Source organism: Mycteria americana, chromosome 5 (genome assembly GCF_035582795.1).
Source record: "Mycteria americana isolate JAX WOST 10 ecotype Jacksonville Zoo and Gardens chromosome 5, USCA_MyAme_1.0, whole genome shotgun sequence".
Lineage (NCBI taxonomy): Eukaryota > Metazoa > Chordata > Aves > Ciconiiformes > Ciconiidae > Mycteria > Mycteria americana.
This window is the reverse complement of record NC_134369.1, coordinates 18021811-18046925: the sequence shown is the minus strand read 5'-3', so window position 1 is coordinate 18046925 and position 25115 is coordinate 18021811. Positions and strand designations below refer to the sequence as shown.

General features: G+C 38.7%; 1 protein-coding gene across 4 annotated transcripts in view; it reads left to right on the top strand.

Annotated features, from left to right (window-relative positions):
• The window catches only part of KCNQ1 (potassium voltage-gated channel subfamily Q member 1), a 371056-nt gene that overhangs the window by 51694 nt on the left and 294247 nt on the right, over positions 1-25115 (top strand). The gene's annotated exons all lie outside the window — the stretch shown is intronic.

Below are 25115 nucleotides of genomic sequence, written 5' to 3'. Positions count from 1 at the left end.
TAAACTTCTCCTGACGCAACTTGAGGCCATTTCCTCTCGTCCTATCACTTGTTACCTGGGAGAAGAGACCGACCCCCACCTCTCTACAACCTCCTTTCAGGTAGTTGTAGAGAGCAATAAGGTCTCCCCTCAGATTCCTTTTCTCCAGGCTAAACAACCCCAGTTCCCTCAGCCGCTCCTCATAAGACTTGTTCTCCAGTCCCTTCACCAGCTTTGTTGCCCTTCTCTGGACACGCTCCAGCACCTCAATGTCTCTCTTGTAGTGAGGGGCCCAAAACTGCGCACAGTATTTGAGGTGCGGCCTCACCAGTGCTGAGTACAGGGGGGCGATTACTGCCCTAGTCCTGCTGGCCACACTATTTCTGATACAAGCCAGGATGCTGTTGGCTTTCTTGGCCACCTGGGTGCACTGCTGGCCCATATTCAGCCAGCTATTGACCAACACTTCAATAGAGAGATGTTCCAAGAGTATTACTGTCCTGCCGGCTTAGATTTCATTGAAGAGCCTTAGTTTTGAAGTTGGAGAGGCATGACTTTAAAGATAAAAAAAAAATTATGAATTTGTTGTACCTCAGTGGTGGGCTACCCCCTGCTAAATCATTGATTTTTCTGTATTTGTAAATAAATGACCATTATTTCACTTGCAAAAATGCTGCCACTGTATTGAAAAAATGCTAAGTAGTAATTCAAATGTTTGTTCAAAATAGTTCTTGTAGCAGTGCACCAGTAATATCAGTTATGTATGATATAATTATTAGCATGAAAAAGTTCACTTAAAACTCCTATTAATTATAATAAATTTTTTCAGTTTATCTATTCAACATTCTAAGGTTTTATACCTAATATGAATACTGTAAGAATAAGAATATGGTATATGAAATTTAGTGTCAATCACACTATTTCTATTTAAGGTATCTTCATGCCTAGTATATTATTTGTAACTAACTTGTAAGATATTTGAACTCCGAAGTATAAGACTATAATTAATTGCCAGCTAAGAGAGTCTATACATGTATTTCTGCATCCAGCACCTTTTCTGTTTTGTGTTTGGGGTTTTCTTTCTGTACAGATTTAAGGGTTTTGTTTGGTGTTTTTTTTTTTTTTTAAATCCATAACTAGTAGTTATGGATACTTCTGCCAATTTCTGTGATGACTTTCACTTGTGGTAATATCTCACTCATCTTTGCAATGTATCATAATATTTTACATGTGTGTTGTTTCAGTGAAGTAACTTCTAGTGAGAATGTAACAAGTGATGTTTCATTTTCTTCCCCCCATGAAATCATGGAACTAATTTTGTGTGTTCATACTGTAAGCAGTATGTATTTTCTGTATATGTGTAATACATTCAGTGTAATATGTATGCAATGCATCCAGGATTACATACAATGTATGTAATACCCAGTATGTATTGGGTATTCATACTATTCTGTATTATCTTGTTTTCGAAGTAGAGTGAATCAGTGTTCCTGTTCCATATAATGAGAAAAACTATGGTTAATTTTTAACATTGAAATCCTACTATCATGGTTTCTTGGGAATTCAGCAGGTGTGTGTTTGTTCAGTATTGGCATATTCTGGTATTGTTTTCTTACAGGATTAACTATGGTAATTTTCAAGAAACTTAAGGGGATTATGGTGACCCATCAGTCCAAAGCAGTAGATGGGCCAATGTGCTCTCTGCTCTATCCAGTTTTGGTGGGACTTTCAAAGGAGTTGTGGCACCTTGCAACACAAATATAAATATCAGAATCTGGTTGCTGTTAGTGTCTACCCAGTAAAATTTCCTATTCTGTTCTTATTTTAAGATTTTACTTTCACTCTAATATATCATTACAAGCTGTCAAAATTAGATATAACTGAATTCTTAAGGCAGGAGTTAATCACAGATGACTTGTTGAAGAGCAACTGTAAAATGCAAAGAAAGAAGTAAAAGAAAGTGTAACAGCATACAGGGATTAAAAAACAAAACAGGAAAAAACACAGTGCAAGCTTCCAACCCAAATGGTGATGTAAGGAGACTTATTAAAACTTGAGAGCACTGTTTCTACTGCTTTGCAGTAGGAATTAATTTCTCTTGTGTTTGTAGAGGGACTTTTAGTTATACCCACAATAATAATTTTAATTTGGAGCCAGACAATGAAAGTAGGTAACATCGTCATTGTAGGTGAGCAAAGAAAGGCAAACAAGTTGATTTACAAACTAACACTGAGTGAGAGAGACCTCAAAGTGGTGTAGCAACAACCTACCAGGAGTATGGGAATCTTGAAGAAGGCTTTTCTGCTTGGGCTTAACTGGGACAGTAAGAAGGAGGGAACCTTCAGCCATGTGAAATTTGAGGTTTATGAGATCTCAAGTCATCCCATGAAACTTGAGTTATACTGCCTGAGCGTGTGCTCCGTGAGATTAAAATAATTAAAGTAACACTTAGAGACCTTTAACGCTCTCTTTTGAAGGTTATAAGATTGAGTCCACCTTTCCCTATCTGCATTCCAAAGGTAAAATGACTGAAGCTTTGTCAAGAGCAGATTGCCTTTTATTTAGACATAATTTCCTACGTAGGGTAGAATTCTCTCTAAATGAATTATGCTGTGTAGTGCATTAAATATAACGCTGAAATAGTTAGTAGTACCAAATGTGCAGTGTCATGTTTTCAAATTTTGCCTACTTGAGATTTGTGGACTTGTATTTTGAGGGGGAGAGGCTTTGACCAGGCAGCCATAGGTCTGGAAATGCAAGAAATGACTATATCATGCTGAATGTCTGGAAATGAGTGCTCAGAGTTAGCATGTGGGTATGCTGAGCTGAACAGCCCCATGGAGCAAGTCTGATTAGATGAGCTTACTGCATGGGCACTTTAAATCTGATTCATCTTGAAAATGACATGGAATAACTGTAAAAGCACATGTGTGTGTTATCTGCAAACTACTGTTGTTACAAAATCCCTTCTACAGCCCACTTGTTAGTTGCACGGTATTGAAGACGCACATTGGGAAAAGTACAGAATCTCTTCTTCCTGACTGAAAACTATTCAAACAAGACCCTTGAAAACACTCACAATTAAGAGCTATGCTGCGTTATTTCCTCCACATAGCCAAAGTATTTTTGCTCTGACCCTGTGAAAGATCTAAACACCTACACAACTTCAGCAGATAGGTTTTTTTGAAACCAGGGAGACTGGTCACATTAAAGTTACAGATGGAAGCTGAGTGTGCCCATTTGCATGAACAAGAATTTCATGCTTCAATAACATAGTCATACAAGATATTACAATTATATGAGAATAAGAGCTTTTTAGCTGTTGTTGAGATTTAGGTTGTTGAGATTGTATGTATATATTATTTCCTTTTTATTCTGGAGCTGCTTGTCTTACAATATCACCTCCCACTACCAGAGCAGGAAATAGAAGATGTTGTGTTAGCAATAATTTTAGAGCATTTTAAAATGCTTCTATTTTTCATAAGAATAAGAAAAATGCAAGCTTAACATTGGAAAAATAAACAAGGGAAAGTTTATATGTGTTCCAAGTGGTGTTCCAGTTTTAGACAAAAAGCTTACAATTAGCTGTTGAATCTTTCTCTACTTGTCACCACACTTCACAAGGCAAAGAGCCTTGATGAAAGCTATACCTAAATGCAGTTGTAATGGGAGATTAGGAGAGAATTGGCCTTTTGTTAGTTTCCAGAATGCAGTGAAAACTGTTTAAATTTGCATGTGTTTATTTTATCTTTTTTTTCACTAGATGGTGCTGTTGGAGGGGTTTGACGCCAGTTACTCGTTGGCACTTGCCCAGCGTGAGCTGGAGTTTGAGCCAAGACTGTGAAAGGATCATCATTTTGAAGGGTATATGTACACTTGGCCCATTTAAAATAGTGGTGCGGGAGAGCTTTTGCCATGACTCATAAAGAGAATGTGGTATATCTGTGTAAAAATTGATGTTGAGACTACAATATTTAAACTATGGAAAAAAGTAATTCAGAGATGTATGTTCCCAGAGAGGCCATATTTTTCTTTTATTTTCATAAGCAAGGTTTTTATGGTGCCAGAACACAGCAGAATGCTGTTATCTCAGCATGATCTAAGAAAATCCAAGTGCCTGATCCAAGGGGATTAAATATTCTGCTGAACCAAGGGATATTTAGTGTGCCTGAAAAAGCTATTTTCTGGTAGGAATCTCATTTCAATATTGATTCCAACAAAAAAAAAAAAGGGTATGTTTTTATGATGAAAGTATAAGCTCTTTCCAGCTTTCTGTTTTCTAAGTTCCTTTTCTACTTTAGCATACTTCTTACTGAAGAGATTAAATAATTTTTAAACATTAAAAAGACTATCAATTAAGGTAAAAGGTAATAGTTTTGGGTGGTTAACATTTATGTTATTGGCATTGAAATTATTCCCACAATTAAGAGAAAGTGGCACAGAGTCTAGGCCTATGAAAAATCTAGATTTTATTTATTTTTTTAATATAATCTTTTGTTTTGAGTATAAGCCTTGGGTTTTGTTTGCTGGAGTGTTTTGTGGGTCTTGTGAGACAGAAAGAGAGAAATACCTACAGCTTTTGATTCTGAAGATGGTCTTCACAGAGAACAAATGGTTCAAATAGTTTGAAGTGGTTCCAGCGGTTTTTTTTCTGATTATCTTCCTTGGTTAAGAAGGCCAAGACAGACACTTACGATCTGGACATTGTGCATTTTCATCCTTTTGAAAAATGAAATGGGATTAATGTCTGTAAAGGATGCCTGGTGATAGCTCTACAGACTGATCCAGTCTACAGACTCTCTCTAAGGAACAACTGTAGCTGAGAAACTGAAAAATTTGTCTTTGCAGCCTCAGCAATGTCCCCTGGTCTGACAGAGAGTGAGGTCAGCTGGTGTAGAAGACATGTGTGTGTGGTGGACTTGTGCTCTTTAATCCTTTTCCTTTGCTGGACCTGCAGATAGGAAATCTGTCCAGGGAATCACGACAGCATTTCCATTCTGTCACTCCATCGATAGATGAAGTTGAGAATCCCAGATTTCATTCAAAGCCAGCTTCTCTACATTTTAGTTTGTAGTAAAAAGGCCAAATGTGAGTGATTCAAAGGCTCAGGAAACATGAATAGAAATGAAAATCGCCCTCCCTGCTTTTAAATAGGTGACAGTATAGTTAGCAGCTGGAACAAGGAGCTTCCTCTGAATCTGAACCCAGGTGTTTTTTGCTGTGCTTCAGTCTGTGGTTCTGATATTTGTAGCTGAGCTGTGCTGGCAGATAATGTGAGTGCTTCTAATATGCTTCATTGCAAAATCAGCTGTGTTGGTTTGAAATGCTGCTGGTAGTAACCTCTTAACTTGCTCCAGCTGTTCGCAAAGCAATCCCTTGTCAGCTCCCCTGGTCTGTATAGGAGAATTATGTGTTTAATGTAAATGTGATGTTAAAGGGATTTAATGAATTTGGTTCAGAAGGTTGCGTGAACATGCTTTTAGTCTAGCTTAAATTCTGCTTTGTGTCCATTCTGAACAGGTCTGAGGGAGCCAAATCATATGCTTCTAAATTGGAAATAAGATTGTCTGTTAGGGACAGCTGAATCAATTTAATGAAATGGGCTTTAATAAAACAATAACAAGCCTGTTATTGTTTGGTGTAGGTGAACTCTGAGCTGAAGAGGAATGCCAGGAAGGAATGAAGAGGTGATATGGAAGGAAAGTATGCTAAGACCAGTAAGGAAAAGATGCTTTTTGTTTTTATATGCGCTAAAAATCAAACACTTGTAGAAGGGAGCTATAGTTTCCCTTTAAAATCTGTAGAGGGCAGCATTGGACCACGCTGTGCCCTGTCTGGGGTGGCTGGGTTCAGATCTTGGATGGTGTCCTGAAGCAGATAAAAATATCTTTTGGAAGAAGTAAACTATTAATAAAGAGATGGTTTTTCACATGGGCTTGGGGAATTTTATACGAGTAATCAACAAAAATAATTCTGGGAGAGAGAGGTGGAAGAAAAGAGCTGTGTAAACATTGCTGCCAGAGTCAACTCTGGCCACTTTGTGCTTGTAGCCACAAAATTCATGCTGTTTGGCCTACCTGATTTCTCATCGTGTGGGTGGCTTTTAGAGAAAAGTGAGAACAATTAAAGCTTTCAGTGAAATGGACAAGTATTTGCATGGAGGAAAAAGAAAAAGATAATAAACTTGTTAACACACTGAGAGATTTCCAGTATGTTATGTCCTTCCAGGTATGCTCTTGCTATTGTCTTAGATGTTTCCTTTTCAGTGGGTAAAAAAGAAAAAGTTTATTTGGCTATACTTCTCTAAAGTTACTGCCAAAAATTACTTTTAGATGTATATGAGAAGAATAAGCAGTGATTTTTATCGAAAAGAAAGCTCTTTTTATGTGTATTGCATACATTTCTTCTAGCAGGTTCAAAAGTTCTGAGTTTGGATTCTTATTTTAGTCTGCTACACTGGAGTGTGTATTTGATAAAGATAAGCTTGGATGCAGAAAATTGGTTTCTGCATCCTGCATTTCTGCCTTTTCTAAGAACTATGAAAAAAGAATAATCCCTCTTTTTGGATTTCTGTACCTGGAATTCTGTGGTGGCATACCTGAACACTGTCATTTAAAATAAAGTCTGCAACTATGTTACTATGAGTAAAGGAATCGGAATTTAGCATTTATCTCCACAGTACGTTGGGATGAGATGGCTATGAAGCGTCAAGCATTTATTGGGGCTCAAACTCTGAAGACTAAGACAGGCTCTGGGAAGAGTGACCTTCCTCAAGCTCACCGTGGACCTGGTGACAGATTGCCGGCCAGCACGAGCCGCTGGTGATAGATTGGTGCCGTCTGCTGGCTGCTTGGTGGCCTCCATGATCTGACATGGTGATCTCCCTCGCTGGCAGCGTGCGGGTGTTGGCCAGACTGAAATGAGCACGGTGCCAAGTTGTTCTTTTGTGCTGAGCAAGCTTCCCAGCTTTTCATATATGAACTACAGTAGTGTGACAGTTTTCAGAAAACGTTGCTTTTGTATTGTATGCAGCATTTTGAAAAATAGGGGCATATGTGATCCAGAGTTGTTAGTAGCTCACCTGTTCTCAAGAGCTTGTTTGCTCTCATAAGTCACATAGTATACCGGTGTTTTGTTTCCCTGCTTTTTAGTATAGATGCATTCCAATAAATTCTGTTCAACATTGTGTCTAAGAAAATACCATCACTGAAAAAAGTATGTTTCATTCACTGTTACATCTGTTGTTCACTTTTGTCAAGCTTTCTACTTAAGGGTTAAAGTTTGACTAAACTTTTCTGGGGTGTAAATCCATGTCAAACTCGGAGCATTTGCTTGGTAAACTCTAAAAGAAACATGGTAAACATTTTCTTTGAAATTATACACATTTTTCACTATTTAATATTTTATTAAACAAGCAGAGTAATACAAATTCCATCTTGGAAAAAAAATTTAAAACTGTGAAATACTGGTGCATAGTTGAGCCAAGCAGTGAAAAGAAAGATTTTTAAATTTAGGGTTTATCTGGATTAGTGTGTAATGTTTGCAGTGACAGGTGTTTCCTTTATGCTTTGCTCAAATGTCTGGAAAGTAGTTTGTCATTAAGTGCTACATTCAGTGTGTATCTCAATTTCAGTATAACTGGAGGGTCTATGGCTTTGTTAGGTCCTTGTTTTCACATCTGACCTCAGCCAGCTGGAGTCTATTGTTTTAAGCGTAATGTAACAGCTGACATAACATAACGGATATCAAGCTGAAAAACTGAAACAGTGCAGTGAACTGATGCAACGAGAGGGGAAAGGGAGAAGTTGGGAAGGAGGGACAGGGGCAAAACTAGCTTCATGATTCAAAGTGGAAGCTTGCTGGCTTGTTTTCCCGGGGGGAATTAGCTAGGAAATAATGGGATGAGTCTGTTGAAGCTCTATTTGCAATTGATTACATATGATAGACTACTGAGACAGGTTTGAGTTTGCCAGCTGTCACTAGCTGGTGGCTCTTGAATGGCTTTAAGAGGCCCTTGGTAGGCAAAACTGGAATAAACTCTGCAGGTGTGGTGTAGTTGTAGTGCAGAGGAGCAGTGAGTGCCAATGTCTTAGAAGAAAGGAGGTTCCAGGAGTTAGTAGAGAGAAAATAACTAAACTGAATGCGTTAAGAATTTTATTTTGCGATGTTGGATTAAGTGTCTTCAATTAACTGGTTAAAAAACAAAAGCAACTGGACTTCTTGATGGCTTTCTTTTTCTTGGCAGTTTGTAAACTAAGCTTCTAGGAGTTCATTTTCTAAAAACTTCATTATTTCATTTCTTGATTTCTGTGTTTGATGGTAAGAAAGTACATCTCGGCATTGAGCGCTAACTGCTTTTGAAAGGGGAATGAGTAAGTGAACATCCTGTTAGAAACTTGCCACGCCATGAAAAAAAAAAAAAGTGACAAATATCTGACTTTGTGCACAGAGAAGGAACAAGAAGGTATAGAGATCACCCTGTTATTTCTTCATATATATTTACTTGTGTATGCTTCTGTACATACATATTTTTATATATATAGAACATATTTTTATTTTTAGCAATGATTAGAAAAAATGCTTCTAGCTGGATTTCATTTGTATTAAGTAGAGTCTCTGGCAACTCCACTGTACTGAGAGTTTATTCCATGGTTTTAGGAGAGGAAAAAAAAAAAGGCAAGACTCTCTAGGCTTGGGTTTTTTTATGTATATGGGTATAGGCAACCAAATTAGGTTCTACATTTATAAGTGAAGTTTTTATGGCATGAGACTTGCAGTTGTGCAGTATGTTTAACTTTGTGCCTATAAGTAGTCATCATGACTTCAGCGGAGCTTCCTGTGTGCATAAATATTAACAGGATCAGGGCGTAATAGGAAAGGTTTCTTGAACAGTGTCTGCTTGTACTTAGGGATAACCTAGGAAGCGTGAGAGTTTGATTTATGTAACTACAAGCTGTATTTATCTCACATTTAATGTTTTAAATTTATTTTTATCTAATTTACTTTTATTTTGGTAGTATGAAAAATGTCAGCATGACTGAAGTGTCAGTTCTGTTAGACTTTTCTTGCACAAAGATTTTCTAGGATTGTTCCTGTTGTAATATGGGGCCCAGTCCTATTTTATCTCAGTAATTAGAAAGGTCTTGTGAAAGAGTTTATTAGAACTGTTGATTCAGTGGCTAGTAATACATAGCATGGGCATTTACACTTTATCTCAGCTTATAAAATAAATCAGTTTTGTTGTACAGCTTAGAACTTGGTGTTTGTACTGAGCTGCTGGAGAAGTCTTGATAGCCCAGAGAGCTGCCACGTACTGATTTTCTGTTCCACATTCCTGGCATGTCCCTGTGCCTTGGCTGCAGACAAGGATGGGTGCCCATGTGCCCTGGTAGCGACAGCGTCAGAGGCTGTGCAACAGAGTAAGTTCTGTAGGTTTCTCTGAGTTGCCTCTAGGGACCAAACATTGGGATAGATGTCCTAAAACTTCTGCACTGCTTAGCTATCCCAATTGTTCATTGATTTCAGGGACTTGTACCTTAGTGTATTGTTTACATCGGGTATTTCCACCTAACCCATCGAACATAAGCGGATTTTTAAGATGATGGGGAGTCAAGAATTGTTATTAGCTCTCAGAAAGCTAACAAAATAACCAAAATGCCTGTTTTCACACCCAGTCTGTGAAAGCAAGCGATGTGCTGCCTCACTTCGATGGTTTCCCTTATGCTAATGACACTGAGGCTGATGCTTTTTTTCCTCCAGCATGCTGTTAACATCCTTATTAAGGTACCTTTCAGAAACCCTCCTTTTCATGGTTGTTTCTGTCAGCTTGACAGGATGTGTTTACACGTGGAATGCATGCAAAAGGAGTGAATTTATTTGTCCTTTATCCCTCTGCAGCTGTTCCCCAGATAAAGGTGAGAAAGGACGTTTGCTGTAGAGGTAATCTGACTATTCCATGACTCCCTGCAGCAGAGTGGGTACAATGTATTTAGATGCTGTTTTGGCTGCAACGTTGCAGAACAGTTGTAAATCAGAATAGGTGCATACGATGACTGACCTCCATCTGGCCTACAGGCAGGGAGCTTGACAGCCGCTTTCTAGGAGCTGCTCAAGTCATTGATTTAGTATATGAAACTCAGAACGAGTTATACTTAGTGGCCAGGGCAGGGGAAAAGGGAGGAGAGAAAATTAAATATTTACTAATCTTACTTCTGTAATGCCTGACAAACATGAATGTACTTAACCTCGCAGCATTCTTGGGAGGTGAGTATTAGCAGTTTTATGAGTAAAATTGGGTGACCCATAGCTTTTCCACCCTAACTTGGCTTTGTGAAATCCTTCAGAGAACCCAGGCTGCACTTTCAAGAATGGGTTTCAGCCTGCATAAACTGGCACTGCCACCTGAAGAAATGGTCCTGCTGTTCCATTCCTTGTGCCAACACAAGCATTTGTGCAGCTATGTTGTAAACTGCCTTGGAGAACCCAGATGGGTTCAAACTAACCTTTTTTTTGGCCAGATGAGATTGCTTCTTTTGGCAGCAGTGCTGGCTTAAAGTGTTTGTGGAACAGTAGAGTAAGATTTATTAGCTTTTGATAGTTAAAAGTGTGATGGAAACTTTATCTGCAACACAATTTACAAGCAGACTTGTGTGCTATCCTTCTGAGAAAGGATGATATTATTGTTGTTTACATTATAGCCCGCCCATTCAAAGGGCCCAACCTGTAAGATCAAGTACAAGACCTAGTAGAGCAGGGGCCCACACTCTCTAAAAGATAGTTCCTACCCTCATAGACCTTGCATCCTAAACAGACAACGTGGTGAAAAGGTGAGCGGAAGGAAGCGTGAGTAGCCTCTTGCACAGCCAGGCACTGAAGCAGGGGAAGAACATAATTTACAGAAGTCCTAGCTTTGGCCTGCTCCACACATTCAGGTTCAGTGATGGGCCTCGGCAATCATAACACTGAAAAGAGAAATATATTTAATTTCTTGTCTCATTTCTTAATTTAGAACTTTGACAGCTTTTTTGTATGAAAGCTGAGATTTTGGCCCTTAATTTACATACTTAGCTCTGTTTGTGCCTCTCTTATTGATTTGACTGAATAATGAATTAAGTAGCATTTTATGTTTATTTTGCATCTGTTTTGCTGCAGGACAGCAGGATATCAGCCTGACAGCTGATTGAGACCAACTTGACTGAAATTAATTTTATCCTACAGGTCTAGGCATGCCTACTATAATCCAGAGCCAGTTATTGAACTCGAATTGGCAGCTAGGCTGTCTCTACAAACAAAAGCTGTTTTGTTCAAACTCTGCTAGAACAGACAGGGTGTAGATAGGGTTGCAGAAGCACATCTCTCTGGAAAAGCTTAAGAAGCAGTCATCTGCTAGCTCTTTGATGCTGCCCCTCAACATGATTTTACTTTGCCCAGAATTGGATTGTACTGCATTTGCTTCCATAGTCTGCTGCAGTGCCTAGCTGCCTCAGAAAGCTTTGTTTACCACCAAAGATGGTTAAAACCAATTTGGTTAGATCGAAGAGGGCTATGAGCACTTCCACAGTGGGTTACTGTTGTTCAGCTTTGTGGGTGGTAATCTCCAAGGTGAGAGGTGCAGTAATGAGGAGTTGGGTGTGGTAGTATCTTCAATCTCTTACTATCATTGAAGTGATCATGAGCACGTGGTTGCACGCGTCCGTATAGCCTAGTCCCATAAGGTATAATTGTACTATTATGTCATCGTTATTAATACAATAACACGCATGTTTGGTTTTGAATTACTGCAACTATTTTGATAAAAAGAAAAAAACCACAACCAAGCCCCAACCCCCACATATCTCTACACAGAATACCAGTACTAAATGTGTGTGTAGATTAGTCCCGAGATAGCAACTTACCTTATAGATTCCTAGAGTGTGTGTGTATATATATGTAAAAAAATAAGCTTCTTGGATAAGAGTGGGATTTTTCAGACATAATGACATGTCTTTTTGTACTTGCCTGATAGGATCCAGCTCATTAGTGAAACAGTTAAATATTTAACCGCTATGAGTCATGTGCCTTCTTAAAGCAAACAGAGTTAAAAAGGATGTAAAGAAAAAATTCTTCCCTTACTCCCAATTCTGAACTGGAAGCTTAGTGAGTTGCTACCTCATCCGCAATGAAAAAAATGCAAGAAAATTAGGGGCAGTATACTGGCTGTATTGAAGTCAAACTTTCCACGGATATGCACTTACAAATACGTTTGTGATACAGTGGGTAAGGTGGAGAGACTAGATCTTGGGATCTTGCAGACCTTGAAAGCAGAACAAGGTTTGCAGCAGTAGTCAAAATGAATAACTGTTTGTAAACAAAGGCCTATTTTTATATTTTAACAAAACTAGGAATCTCCATGTTAAAATGTTGGAAAAATGCTTTCAGGTAGTAAGCGATAACATGACCTTTCTTTTTCTTTTCTTAATTGATTGTGTCGGGTTAATGGCCAATGAGAGTCAGAGGTGAGAAGCTCAGCCATGCGTCAAGTTGCACATAAATGCACACTGTGGCCGTTCTGTCAAACGACAAATCCCAAAACAAACAGGCAGCCTGTCCGTCTTTACTTTCTCAAGGTCAACAAACCATGGTTCTGAAATGCTAGTTTCATTAAGTGAAAGCTGTTTGAGGAGCTGATTCCACTTTTGGAAAGCATCGAACTCTGGTTTCTAAGTGTTTGGACACAAGGGACTGTTAGGTTTCATGTCTCAGGCAGCTTCATTTGTTTCGTAGCTTATGTGCAGGGATGTTTCTCTCTTTAAAACCAAATCATATCTTCATAGATATCTAATGAGCTCTCCGATCTGTATCTAAATTCCTGATTTCTTCTGAGTTTGTGTCTGCAATTAGTTTTCATTTGGAAAGAAGAGACTAGTGTTTCTAAATGCATAGAGTAAGGCATTTTCTTTTGGTCCTTTTCTCACTGCAATGTTGCTTGTGCTCTTTGCTAGGGAGAGGGAATCGATGCCAATTCAGACAAATATCCTCTGGCGCTTTAAATCTCCACTAAGTAGAGTCAGGTAACAGGGGCCTAGATTTTAATGTCTCTTTAATATAAGAACTCCTCAGTGCTATGGTTCCTGTGGATTTCCTGCAAATGTGTAAGATTATTCCTACTTGCATCTGGTAGGGTGATCATCTGGAAAATAGCAGATGAGAAGTGGGAGATTCTGCTGCTATGCCTCTTTGAGTATAAAATGGCATAAAATAGCATCATGAGTAGTCTTAGTGTTAGATGACTGTTTGTTATGGAGAGAACAAGGAGACAAGCCAGAGAAAAACAACTTCTTTCTGATGACTATTACCTCACTCTGAGTTGTCTGTTCCTTGAAACAGCTGTCTCTGTCTCCTTGCTCTTAAATTTGGTGTGGCAGTGACAAAGTTGCTAATGGGTATTTCTTTTTTCTTAATATTTAAAGGAGATGTTGAGCTAGAGCTTTTTCACTTACAAAAACTAGTTGCTTTAGACAGTCGGAGCAAGATGGTGGAGACTGTCAGTGAAACCTTTCATGCAAAGGTGTAAGAGGTGGAGGAAGAAATGCTAAGTGGCTTGGATGAGGGATGAAGCGCATGATCAGATACTTGTTGTCATTTCTGTTTTTCTGTCACCTCTTGGAACAGGGACTTCTTGAGTATTATAATTCCTTAGTGAATTGCAGATGTCACTCATCATGGAACTGTGTCTTCTGTCATTCCTTCCCTAGCTTGAACTTAAAAATCATTACCGACTGAAGTGGTCTACAAGGCATGGAGAATTCAAACACACAGAAAGCCAATGTCAATTAAAATTTGGGGGGGCTTCTGCCCTTTTAGAGTTGTGAGTGACTTGCATTGCCTTTCTGAATGTGCATCTAGGCTTTAATGCACAGTATCACTTTGCTTGCATGTCAGCTTTTTAAAATTAAAATGTCTTTTAATCACTTATATAAAAGTATTAATCCTGGCCTCTATCCCAAGAGGCATCAGGACCAAAAGAATTGTGAACATTTTAAAACAAAAATGCAAATTGAACTAGTATGGGGCATTCTTTAAAACTGCTACTGTTTTTCTTGTTTATTCTTAGTCTTGGATGTAAGGCTGAAAACAAACAGTAAAATCTTGGAAAAGATTTTTGTTTCTCTCTTTTAATTTTGTTTTATTTCCTAGTAAGATAACTTTCATGTGCTATGGGACCAGGAGGAAAAACAATGGCATCTGACTGATCAGCATAGTAGAAGTGATATACAGAACAAAGAAGGCTTTTTATTTGTAATCTCTTAGTTTTTTATTCATCTCAATTCATAACACAGGAAATCAATAATTTTCAGTTGCTTTGGTAAAGTAGTATTAGGTCAAAATCAAGCAGTCCTTTTAATAAATGAGCTTACTGTAATGTTCCTGACCATAAGGCTAAAGTTTCAAAGCAGTGTGCTTTTTACTTTGATTTATTTATTGTCGGTAGCTTGTCAAGCCTTTGTTTGAATTAGGAGCCATTGTGGGTAGCCAGAAATTGAACTTTATGTAATATAATCTATCTGTCACTTAGTATCAGTTCCCTAACAATGATGCTAACACATTCAGACTTCAGCATCTGGACCTTGCACGTGAGTTTTCAGCCACTAGGTAGGGTCTAATGTTTCAGTGCTTCCATGTAGTTCCTTCCCAGCTATTTCCCATCTGTGTATGACTGTCCCACTTCCCTAGGGGTCAGTCACCAGTGCTGCCAATGTCACCAGACAAGCATTTTCCCAAGAGAAATTTTTTTTAACTGTCTCACTTGTTAAACTGTACTAGACTACTAGATTCATTGCCTTGACCTCAAAAGCCAGAAAATTCATAATAAACCAGAAAGTTGTGGGATTATGCTTGAGCATGTCTCTGAGATGAATATATAGCTTTTTATTTCATGGGCCAATTCTAAAAAAGTGGTTCTTCAGTCTCCTTTAACATTTTACAAAACGAAGGCTAAAGTTTCCATGGAATGATAAGGTGTGATTGCAGGAAAGACTACAAACAAGTGTTCGAGTCTACAGCTGGGTTCTCAACCTCCCTGACAACGTCAGTTCTTGAAAGAAAAATCTGTAATATTTAATGTACTAAATGCTATTAAAATTTGTGACCTGCCTTCCACCTCTTCTAGTACCTCTATGGCTGTCAGGCTTTTCTGGGAATGTGCCTGCAGGTATTCCATGCTTTCCTAGCTGGGGAAGACCTTGGAGGAAAGCAGGCAAGCCTGCCCTTGAGTAAGAGAAGAATTCACAAATCTCCACCCTGGGCTTCCTGTGAGCTTTTGTGATTGCTGCTGCTATTTCATGCACTGCTTGTGGTGCCTGGGAGTTGGCTGTAAATGAGGGCCCCTTTGTGCTTTGGGCCCAAATATAATGTGGACACTTAAGTATTGAAGAATAAAAGCAGTAGGTGGGCTGGACTGAAGGACACACTTGCCCAGATCCGTGCTCTGTTTTGTAGGTAGCAAAGTACCTGTTAGCACTAATGACAGGTCTGAACCATCAAATAAATAGGGTATCTTTTCTCATATGCTGTCCCTCTGTTTTCTTCCGTGAATTGTCTTCTTATTTTAGGTCTTATTAATTCACAAGTTGGAAAGCTCGACTAGAGCCAGTGACGGGGAAGCTCAGCCTAGAGCAGTACCTCTTCTGTCTCTTGAGCAAGTAGCAGGGAGGGAATAATACTTCCCTCAAAACATCTGGCTGAGCTGTGCCAGTACATCCACCCACAAGGGAAGATGACTGACTCCTAGGGTGGGGCCAGATCAAAAGGAAGGTGCAGGGAAAAGGAAACGGGTGAAAAAGGATGCCAAAATGTTTAAAATATAACTGCTGCATCTGTCCAGTGGTCTAGCTCCTGTTTGTGGAATAAATTTTATGAAAGATGCACTTATTTATGTTAGCCTGTGATATGTAGGTCTAGACCAACCAGCATGTTTTAAGAGGTTGGGAAAGAAAAGAAAAAAAGACCAAACTATTTTGCTTGCACTTTTTGCTTTAAGGTAATTTAGTCTAAAAATCTTTGAAGTAAAATAAACATTGTATTTTAAGTAGCTGAAGGCATTTACTATGTTTGCAAAGGCCTTTGCTCTTTGCAGTCTGGTTTGAGGAGATTTGTTTTTGTCTAGAAGAAAGAAAAATATTTGCGAGCTTGCTTTTGGCTCCTGGATTGCCAGGAGTCCTCTTCTGTGTGAAGTGGAATTGTACAAAACATAATTTTAATATGAGTGCAAAGGAGAGATACCCTGCTAGTGGGGTGGTCTAGAAGAGTACATTAAAATCTTTCTTTCAGTGGCTGATTTCAAGAATGATGGGTTCTATTTGTTTCGTTTTCCTTCCCTGTAGCGCTGCTGCTAGGGTTGGTGCTACCAGTGGTCTTGATGTAGGTGCTGTTTAGACAGGTTGCCCTCAGGAGCCTTAACAGGTAACTACCGCTGTGGGTCGGGAACTGTCCCTGAAAGTTTCCTGTATGTTTGTCACCACCTGAAATTTGAAGTACCTTTCCAAGTTTTGAAACATTCAGTGGTCCTGCACTGTGAAACTTCTGTTCATCTGGTGTAATTAATTCAGCTGGCAGGGACGGATTTATTATTAGCAATGGTAGCCCTGTGAAACATGACAAACCTTGATGTCACATGAAAAGTGCCATTTTCAGCTGCATTTTGCTTTGATCTTTCCTGCCAGCTGCACTGTGAATATATATGGACCAGACCTGAAAATAGATTAGTAAGCCCAAAATGTCAATGCCTGCAGCACTGTTGTTAAGCTTTATTAGATACAGAGCTTTCACTTGTAATTTAAAATGGTGGGCTACAGATGCTTATTCCCTCTTCACACACGGGTGGAATTTTAGATTCAGGTTTGATACCTACCTGTTACATTTTTCAGTGCACTTGAAATCAAGTTGTGGCCTTTTGTGGAGCTTTGGGGTTTAGAGAAGTATCACTACTGTCTGATTCAGAGTAGCATTACTGCCAATTCACAGTAAAGAAAAATGTTTACATCTTTCTACATAATAAATGCGCAAAAAGACTGTCTATTATAATGTAGTGATTTGCTGTAAATGTTAATCTTTGCCCTTCAGCTTTCAAGTACATGTGCACAGAACAGTCTGCTTATCTATGAATGTACTTTGTTAAATCACATGATTCTTATTCTGCAGTCATTTGTGTTAGTGTACCTTAGAGTTTAGAAAGAACAGTTAAGAGCAATTGAGAACACTGAGTGTAGAAAGATATTATATTTATTTTAAGCAATGTGTCAGAATCAATGACCATTATCAAATGAAAAATGATGGCGATTAATTACTGCTTATATAATAAAGTCAGAAAACACCTTGAAGTGTGAGAATGTGATTCTGGTAAACAGATAAACACACCAGATTAAAAAAACAAACAAACCTCTCCCAAAACACTTGACCTCAAGAAAACAAGCCACACAGAAGTCAGTGAAATCTACTCTGATGTGAAATGCTTAATTTTCTGGTTATCAAAATACTAAAGTAAAACTCCTAAATTTGTTCAAATAGCTCTTGCAATAGCAACAGCCGTTCATGAATATCTCTACTGTCTTCTGAAATATTTATAAGGAAAACTACTTAAATCCTGGGTTTGCCACTAAATCTTTTGAAAAAGAAAAAAACACACAGGAAAGGTTTGTGTACATGACAGAATTTTGCTTGCTTATGTTGTTAGAGCTTGATTTCACTCTTTGAATATACGGTTATGTTTAAAAGCTACATTCTTCTGGCATTTGCCCAGGTTATGTTCTTCAAAACTCTTTAGTATGGGCTAAAATAAGCAGTAGTAGTAGTTAAACAAATACGGCACAGTCAAAGCAAATGCTTTGATCAAGTATCATTGAGAAATGTACTGTTATGGAAAGCTTTAAATAATGCGTTTTATTTCTGACTTGCTGTAGTGCATGGCATTAGAGGAATCAAAACAGGTGGATTCTAAAAGTTACGTATCCATCTGTTTTAGAAATTGATATGATTAATCAAGAATTATAGTAGTGCAATGTGCATATCTTTTAGTAAGTGCATTTAAAAACACATTTGGCAATAAATACATCATTTAGTTACATAACCAAAGCATTAATTTAAGGAAAAGGTTAAGAGAAATGATGACGTTGTCTAACCTCTCGTGGGTATATTGAACCTAGCTACTTATTCCTGTTTGGATAGAGATTTCAGCTTTGGATAGTGTTTATACTGTCTCAAGCACCTTTACATTGCAGCCTTCTGGAGGGAAATACTAAAGACTGCAACTACAAGAGCCTTGTACTGCAAGTTGTTCTCTTAGTATTTGTGAGATACTGTCGTGTTGCTTGCCACTTCTTTTGCGCTTGTAAGGTCTGCAGTGATTATGATTCAAAACAGTGTCCCTTTTTGACAGAGAAAGACATAACTGTTGATTTTAAACAGGGAGAGGCCTTTGCCATTATATAAATATATTAAGGAGCTTTCTTGTGCCAAAAACTTAAAGCTGTGATCTGCTAGATAAAAACCACTTGATAACTTGGCACAAAAAGTCACAAGCTAGCAGTAGCAGCTTTTTCAATATACGTTGCACCACAAAACATAATGCCTAAAAATGAAGAATCTCTCTCCCTGAATTTTTTAGGTGTTCAAAATCTGAGCTGCATAAATGATGAGAAGGAACTATAAAAGGCTGCACTGCACTGCAGTGGTTCTGTCTGAAAAAGAAACGTTTGAGCCAGCATCTATGAGACAGTTTCTGTTGAATTTAGTATCAACGGATGCAAAAATTCACCTGCCCATCCCCCTGGGTGTGAGTTGTTCCCATAAGAGGTAGAAGAGAGTCATCTGCAGTGGCTCCTTTGCTGCTGCAGTTGTTCACAGCCTGAATCATTGGTTTAAAGTTTTGCTGGTCTCAGATTAACTTAATACAATAGAAAGGGAATTCTATGGCCTACTAAAGAGCTGGCATGCACTCACATCTTTTATCCTTGCTGTTGGATCTGACAGAAAATCAGTGCATTTACCTCACTGTGGTATGGCAAAGCTTTTTTTTGGTTTGGGTGGGGTTTTTTTGTTTGTGCTTCATAGCTTTCAGGAACCTGAGTGCTGCATTTGCTTGAGGCTCAAGTATGAACACATGCTGTCTAACCTGAGGCTGAGATGTCAAAGTTAGGGTCTCAGCATTTTTCTGGAGGTGCCCCTCTCCTGCACAGATTTATGATGGAGCCATGGGTTTTCCAGCTAAGAGCAGGAAGTGAGGTGGGATGAATGCAGACCTAATTGCATTTCTGAAATGAAATATAAGCTTCTAAAATCTCTAAAAAGCATGGGTGAATCTTTCTGATGTAGGTGAAGAAGTGTCAGTTGATGGATGTCCTGTCACCACCATCTCTCTGGCACAGTTTATGCTTAAAGAATCCAGCTTTCTTTACAGGTGTGCAAATTTTGCTCCTAGTGCTCACATAGCTTTGGAAGATATGATAGGGGTTACTAAACCACTGAAACACTTGTGAAGACTTTGTCTCAGGATATAATGCATATTTACAGCTGTTGTGTAGCTGTATCAACCAAAAATGTTGTGCCTTGTGATGCACCCCCTGATTTCAGGGTCCCATATGCCCTCAGGAGAGCTAATGAGCTTGTTAGTTTTTTTGATTTAAACAAAGTCCTTATGCTTTCAGAGCATGGAGGAGCAAACAAATTTGATACTTCATTCTCTTTTGTTGGATGCAGTTGTATTTTATTAAAAATACACAGTTCTGTACTGCTGTTGCAGTAAAATGTGTTGTAAACATTGAAATGGTAGGGATGGTTGTGATATAATGTCCAAATACCATTTCATGATGTGATTCTCCCCCCACCCCCAGCAAAATTGCTTTAAAAATAGAACAAAAATATCATCCCTTTACTTCTGTGGAACGTAAGTGCCCTGATCATCTGTGGAAAGACTAGTATTCTTCAGAGTTTAAGTGAACTCCCCGCTAAATGGGAAGCCAGCTGCCTGGTCTTGTTGCAGCAGTGTTGTACTTGGGTATTCATTGAAAGCCTTTTTTAGCATGATGCAGAGTGATTGCTCTCACTTCTTTATTGCTTTATCAGAACTTAAGTGATCTTTAGACTCAAGCATCTGTAATCCTTTGCTGTGGCAGGGCTGTAAGGGTAAGTACCTGAATGTAATGAACAAACTCACCATGAAGTGGAAATTCCCACATAGATAAGGTCTGGGGAAGTTGGGTTTAAATGAAGAAAGCAGCAAGATGTAATCTCCCAGGAGATCTGAAAGGAAATGTGATTGCACTGGCTGATTTAGAGAGGAAACACTGATTTTCACTGATGTAGTTTATCCAGCTTTTACTTATCCTGCATGTCACCATAAAATAACTGTGGTCTATAACTGCAGCACTGGGGAAAAAAAGATAGATAGATTTTCTTTGTTGATAATGCCCCATGTATAAATCCCTATGTGCCTAGAAGTTCTTCATTCTGCGCAAGCCACAGGGTGGCTGTTAAATTGATTGGTCATACCTGTGAAACGTTCCTCTTAACAGTGCCCAGCTCTAGAGACTGTCTCTGCTTCTTGCTATGGAATTTTTCCTCACTAGTAATTTTAAACAGGAAAAATGTCCAACCCTGGTCTTCCGTGTAGTGCAAAGGAAAATGTTGGTGGAGATCTTGCAGGCAGCCTGAGGTTTTGTGTGTGGTGTGGTTTTGGTTGGTTGGTTGGTTTTGGTTTTTTTTCCCCTCAGCTCACTTTGGAGGACCAACAATGGCTGCCCCTCATCTATAACTCCTTTGCTGTCTTAACTCCTTGCTTAACCTTTTATCAACAGGTTAACACCTTTCACCTTCACCCTTGTCTGATACCTGAGTGGGGACACAAAAAACCCTCTGCAAAACGTGTCCGGTGATGCTGACCGGCAGGATTGCTGTAAAAGGAAAGCGAGAAGGAGCCTGACTGCTTTCTCTGTGTGCTGCTCCAGGCTGAGCATGCCCTTATTGTTATTTCTGGATGTGCTGATTCAGCATTGCAATGGTGCTTAATATATACAAAATATGAGTGGCTACATATGTCAGATTAAAAAGTAAACAGGTCAGAGTGTGTCCTCTGATGTGTATTTATAGCTCACTGACATCAGCAGGAGCTACATGCATCTGAAGACAAATTCAGTCTGTGTGATAAGTGGAAAAAAGTATGCCTTAAGCAAAAGCAGCAGAGGCTGCATATCATACATTTAAGTGAATATCACTTGTAGCTGTCTTAATATATACCCTACTTACATTGTATATCTAACCTTAGTGATTAGCGCCTGTTAAGTATAAATATGGTGACAAGCTGTACCTTTCTGTAGTTGCTTAAAAGTTACAAATAGGCATGACTGAGTAGTTGAAGGACATTGAATTAAACATGCTTGAATTAATAGGGTAATGATTGGTGCTGCTCGGAGTTATAAAATAAACACTAACTAGAGCTCTGTGCTATGTGGCAACCAGATCGAGCCATGGGGTTGCTGGAAAGTATTCTGAAATGACTCAACTTTGTTGTTAAGTGAGAGACATAATCCTAAGAAAGCTCTCTACGTAGGCTCCCTGTTAACGTTTTAAACCCCCCTTTGGCTTGTTGTTATGACTTCAAAGATACTCTAAAGCCTTTGTTAAATTGATCATTAACTCTGCAATGTTATAATTAGACATTTGAACTTGGCTGCATTCAAAGAGAAAAAGCAAGAATGAAAATCCTAACCAGTGTTGTTTCTCTGCAGCTCATCAGCATGGTCAGAGACGGATTAAAGTTCCACAGGAGTTAAAAAGTAATGGGAATTGAAGGCATTAACCAGCCTTGCAGGAAGGATAGGGAGCCATTAATCCAGAAAGTTTTTCTTTGAAAGTATGGAGCAAGAATAATGTCAGGAACCTGAAATGGGTTACTGCTGGAGATTTAGAATTAAGCTCATAGAATCATTTAGATGGGAATGTTGGGCTAGAAGTGTGAGCTGGGAAAGCCTTAAGTTTCCAGCCCAGCAATCGAACATGTTATACCAAGCGGTTTTGTGCTGCTGCTGACCTATTACGAGTTTGTAAAACCAGCAGAGGAGGCACCGTAAGGCGGCTGTAAACAATAGCAACGAGCCCAAGCGGCAGCTAAGAAAATTGAGGGTTGGATTCTGTGGTTAAAGTTTATGAGGTTCAGGGCTGGGAGAAGCTCAGCCCTACGTCTCCCACTTTCTTTCCTCAGTCTCTCCTGATGGAGTATGAGTCGAGACAACAGCTGGTAGCTACTATAAGCCCGGCTGCATAGTGGATGGGAAAACCCATCTCCATAGTAACAGAGAAGGCATTGCATGTGCTGCTCCTGCTCGATCTGGGGAGTAGCTGGCTAAAGACATCTGGTCAGTGTAGCCAATTCTCAGGGGAAATTAGCTCATTTCATCTGATAGTAACCACAGAAACTTTTGACTTAGTTTAATAGTATGATGCTGAACATGAGATAGAATTGACTGGCTCAGCAGTTGCGAAAGTCAAAGATTATCTAACTACTTTTAGATAAATATTTTTTTAAGGAAGGCTATTGCTTGTGCTCGTTCCCCCACCCCCTACTCTTCCCCACTGGTGATGTTTCTAATATGATGGTGATTCTTCAGTGTGGGGTGGGTTTTAGGAATTTAAAGGCAGTTTTCTTTTTGTAAATATTTATTTCTTTTGCTTACATGAGCTCTTTTTATTATACAGTGAACCCTCTAAGCCTTTCATCTTAGTGGAGCTCAATATAGTGTGAGATACTGTGTTAACATACTATGGCTCGTACTCTAGAAAGTTCACTCCCCACCCCCAAAATCTTGAGTCAATTAACTATTAACTATTTTCAAAAGAAATATTCTGAACAGCTCATACAGCTACAAATAAACCTCAAAATAACTGGTTGAATATGTGTAAAAGTCTTGAGCTATTTAACATCAGTGAAATCAATTATAGATCATATTTTTGTGTACAATACAGGAAAATTCCTAATTGATTTTTGCAGAACAAATTCTGCATCCAATATGCAGAGGCTATACTGAGGATATGGTGGTTGGGTATGCTGTTGTTTTTTTTGTTTACTGTAAAATTTATCAGCTCATACTATCCTGTGTAACATTCAGAAATTTGGAGGAAATTGAAGAATGGAAACTTTTTTCCATTTGCATGTGAGGACATCATTATGTATTTTTCATATGCGAATAAATGAATGTAGTGGACAATAGCTTTTCTGTAAGTATAATACATGCAGAAAAGTGTCTTATAAGAGGCCCAAGAGCAACATCCTAAATGCGTGGGGCATAAATAAATGCTTGATCTTCCACCACCCCCTGCCCACTACTGACACCTACTCCTGGTTGTAAATATTTGAACTCAGTGGGTTGTTGTGACCATCATGAACTAGAAAATGAAAATGTGTGGACAGGCATAAGCCTGAACCATTTGTCTCCCTTTATGGAAGACCAGCAAAGCTGTCAATCTCTGAGAAGCCCTACCCATGATTTCTGTTTGATCATGTGTGGTTGAATGAGAGAAGTGTGTTTGGCTCTGCTGGACAATAGCAATAAATGATTATGTGAAGAATAAGAGCTGCTAGCTGCCATAGGTCTTAAGAAAGATCAGGGGAATCTAAAGGTCTTAACAGAAATTTGAGAAATGCTTATAATAAACAAAGGGGCCTGAGCTTCCTAAAACAAGTCAGACAAGTGCAGCAGATGTTCAAGAGCCCCAGGTGGGTTCTGTAGATGTTAATAAACCAGATGACCTGAAATCAGTTAATGAAAGAAGTTTAATCAATCTGAGTTGATTCAAGAAGTGACTACATGATGAATACATATTCCTTATTGAATGAAGATTCATTGGTTTGCTTTCTCTGCTGAGCTAATGCTCTGATGAATCGAGTTACATCTCTCTGTGGAGTTAAACCATTGAAACTAGGTGTCACATTTTTTCCCCAAAATGCATCCTTTTTCTACCTGGAAACAGTCATGTAACAATGAAGAAGTATGGGGGTGGGTGGTGGTAGAAAGGACATGGAGGAAGTCTTTCCTGTTTCACTCTCAACTTCATATTGCGTTTCATGGCAAGTGAACTGTCCTTGAAACTGAAAAATAAACCTCTTGGTTTCATAGTTTTAAAAATTTTCTTTCTGAAAGTGATTTGGTCACTTTTTTGTTTCAGTAAACATAGGTTACAGGAATCAATAGGAAAAGTTCTACTTAATCATAGAAAAAGGATATTATTATAGAAAAACTGATGATGCTAGGGGGCTTTGGGTGTCTTGAGGTGGATGGTTGTTTGCCTTTCTGGTTTTTTTATTTGTTTGTTTTTATGAAGCTGAATGGCTTTGGTTGATACTTGCAATAAGTCTTCCTGAAGCTGGATGTTGATAAAAATTAGAGAAACCCAATGAGTGTGATTATTAACATGAAATCTTTTCTCTCAGGGTGTAGAGACGGTATTTCTTTTCTGCTGGGCTCCTTATTTTCACAACACTTTCAGGAAGTTTAAATCTCCTTTGACATGCCTGACCTTCTGAGCTGTCCAGATGAACTAGTGGATTTGGGCTTTTTGAGAGGGAAACTGGAGGTAGACAAGGTAATCGCATGGACCTCTCTAGGGAGACCAGCCCCAAAATAGAAACCCCTCATAAAGCTTTCTTTCAAGTGAGAACCGATAGTAAATTTCCTCTGCTGCTTATACCATTGCTCCAAGCTGAGAATACTTTATTAGGTAATTCAAAGCAGTTCTTCTAGGCTGACTCTGAATTTTTTTTGCAGCTTTTAGCTGTCTAAAAGGTAGTATAAGTCAATCATATAGGCTTTCCCTTCATGGAAAAGGTTAGGTACTCCTGAAAGCATAGTTCATTACATCTTAAGGTGCCTAGGACACTTGAGATGAATTTCCCTTTGTATGTGCCTATTTGTTTCCATTAATTATAGAAAAAGCCATGCATGTTTACCCTATTCAAGTACGTGGAGTTTTCATTCTCCATGAAGTCACTTTCTAGCCAGGCAGTTAGTATTAACTTAGTTAATCAGTATTAATACTAATTTTGTTTGTATAATTTTTTTGTAGTTATGAACATGCTTGAAATCCATCACGTGGTCACAGAGGTTTTTAAC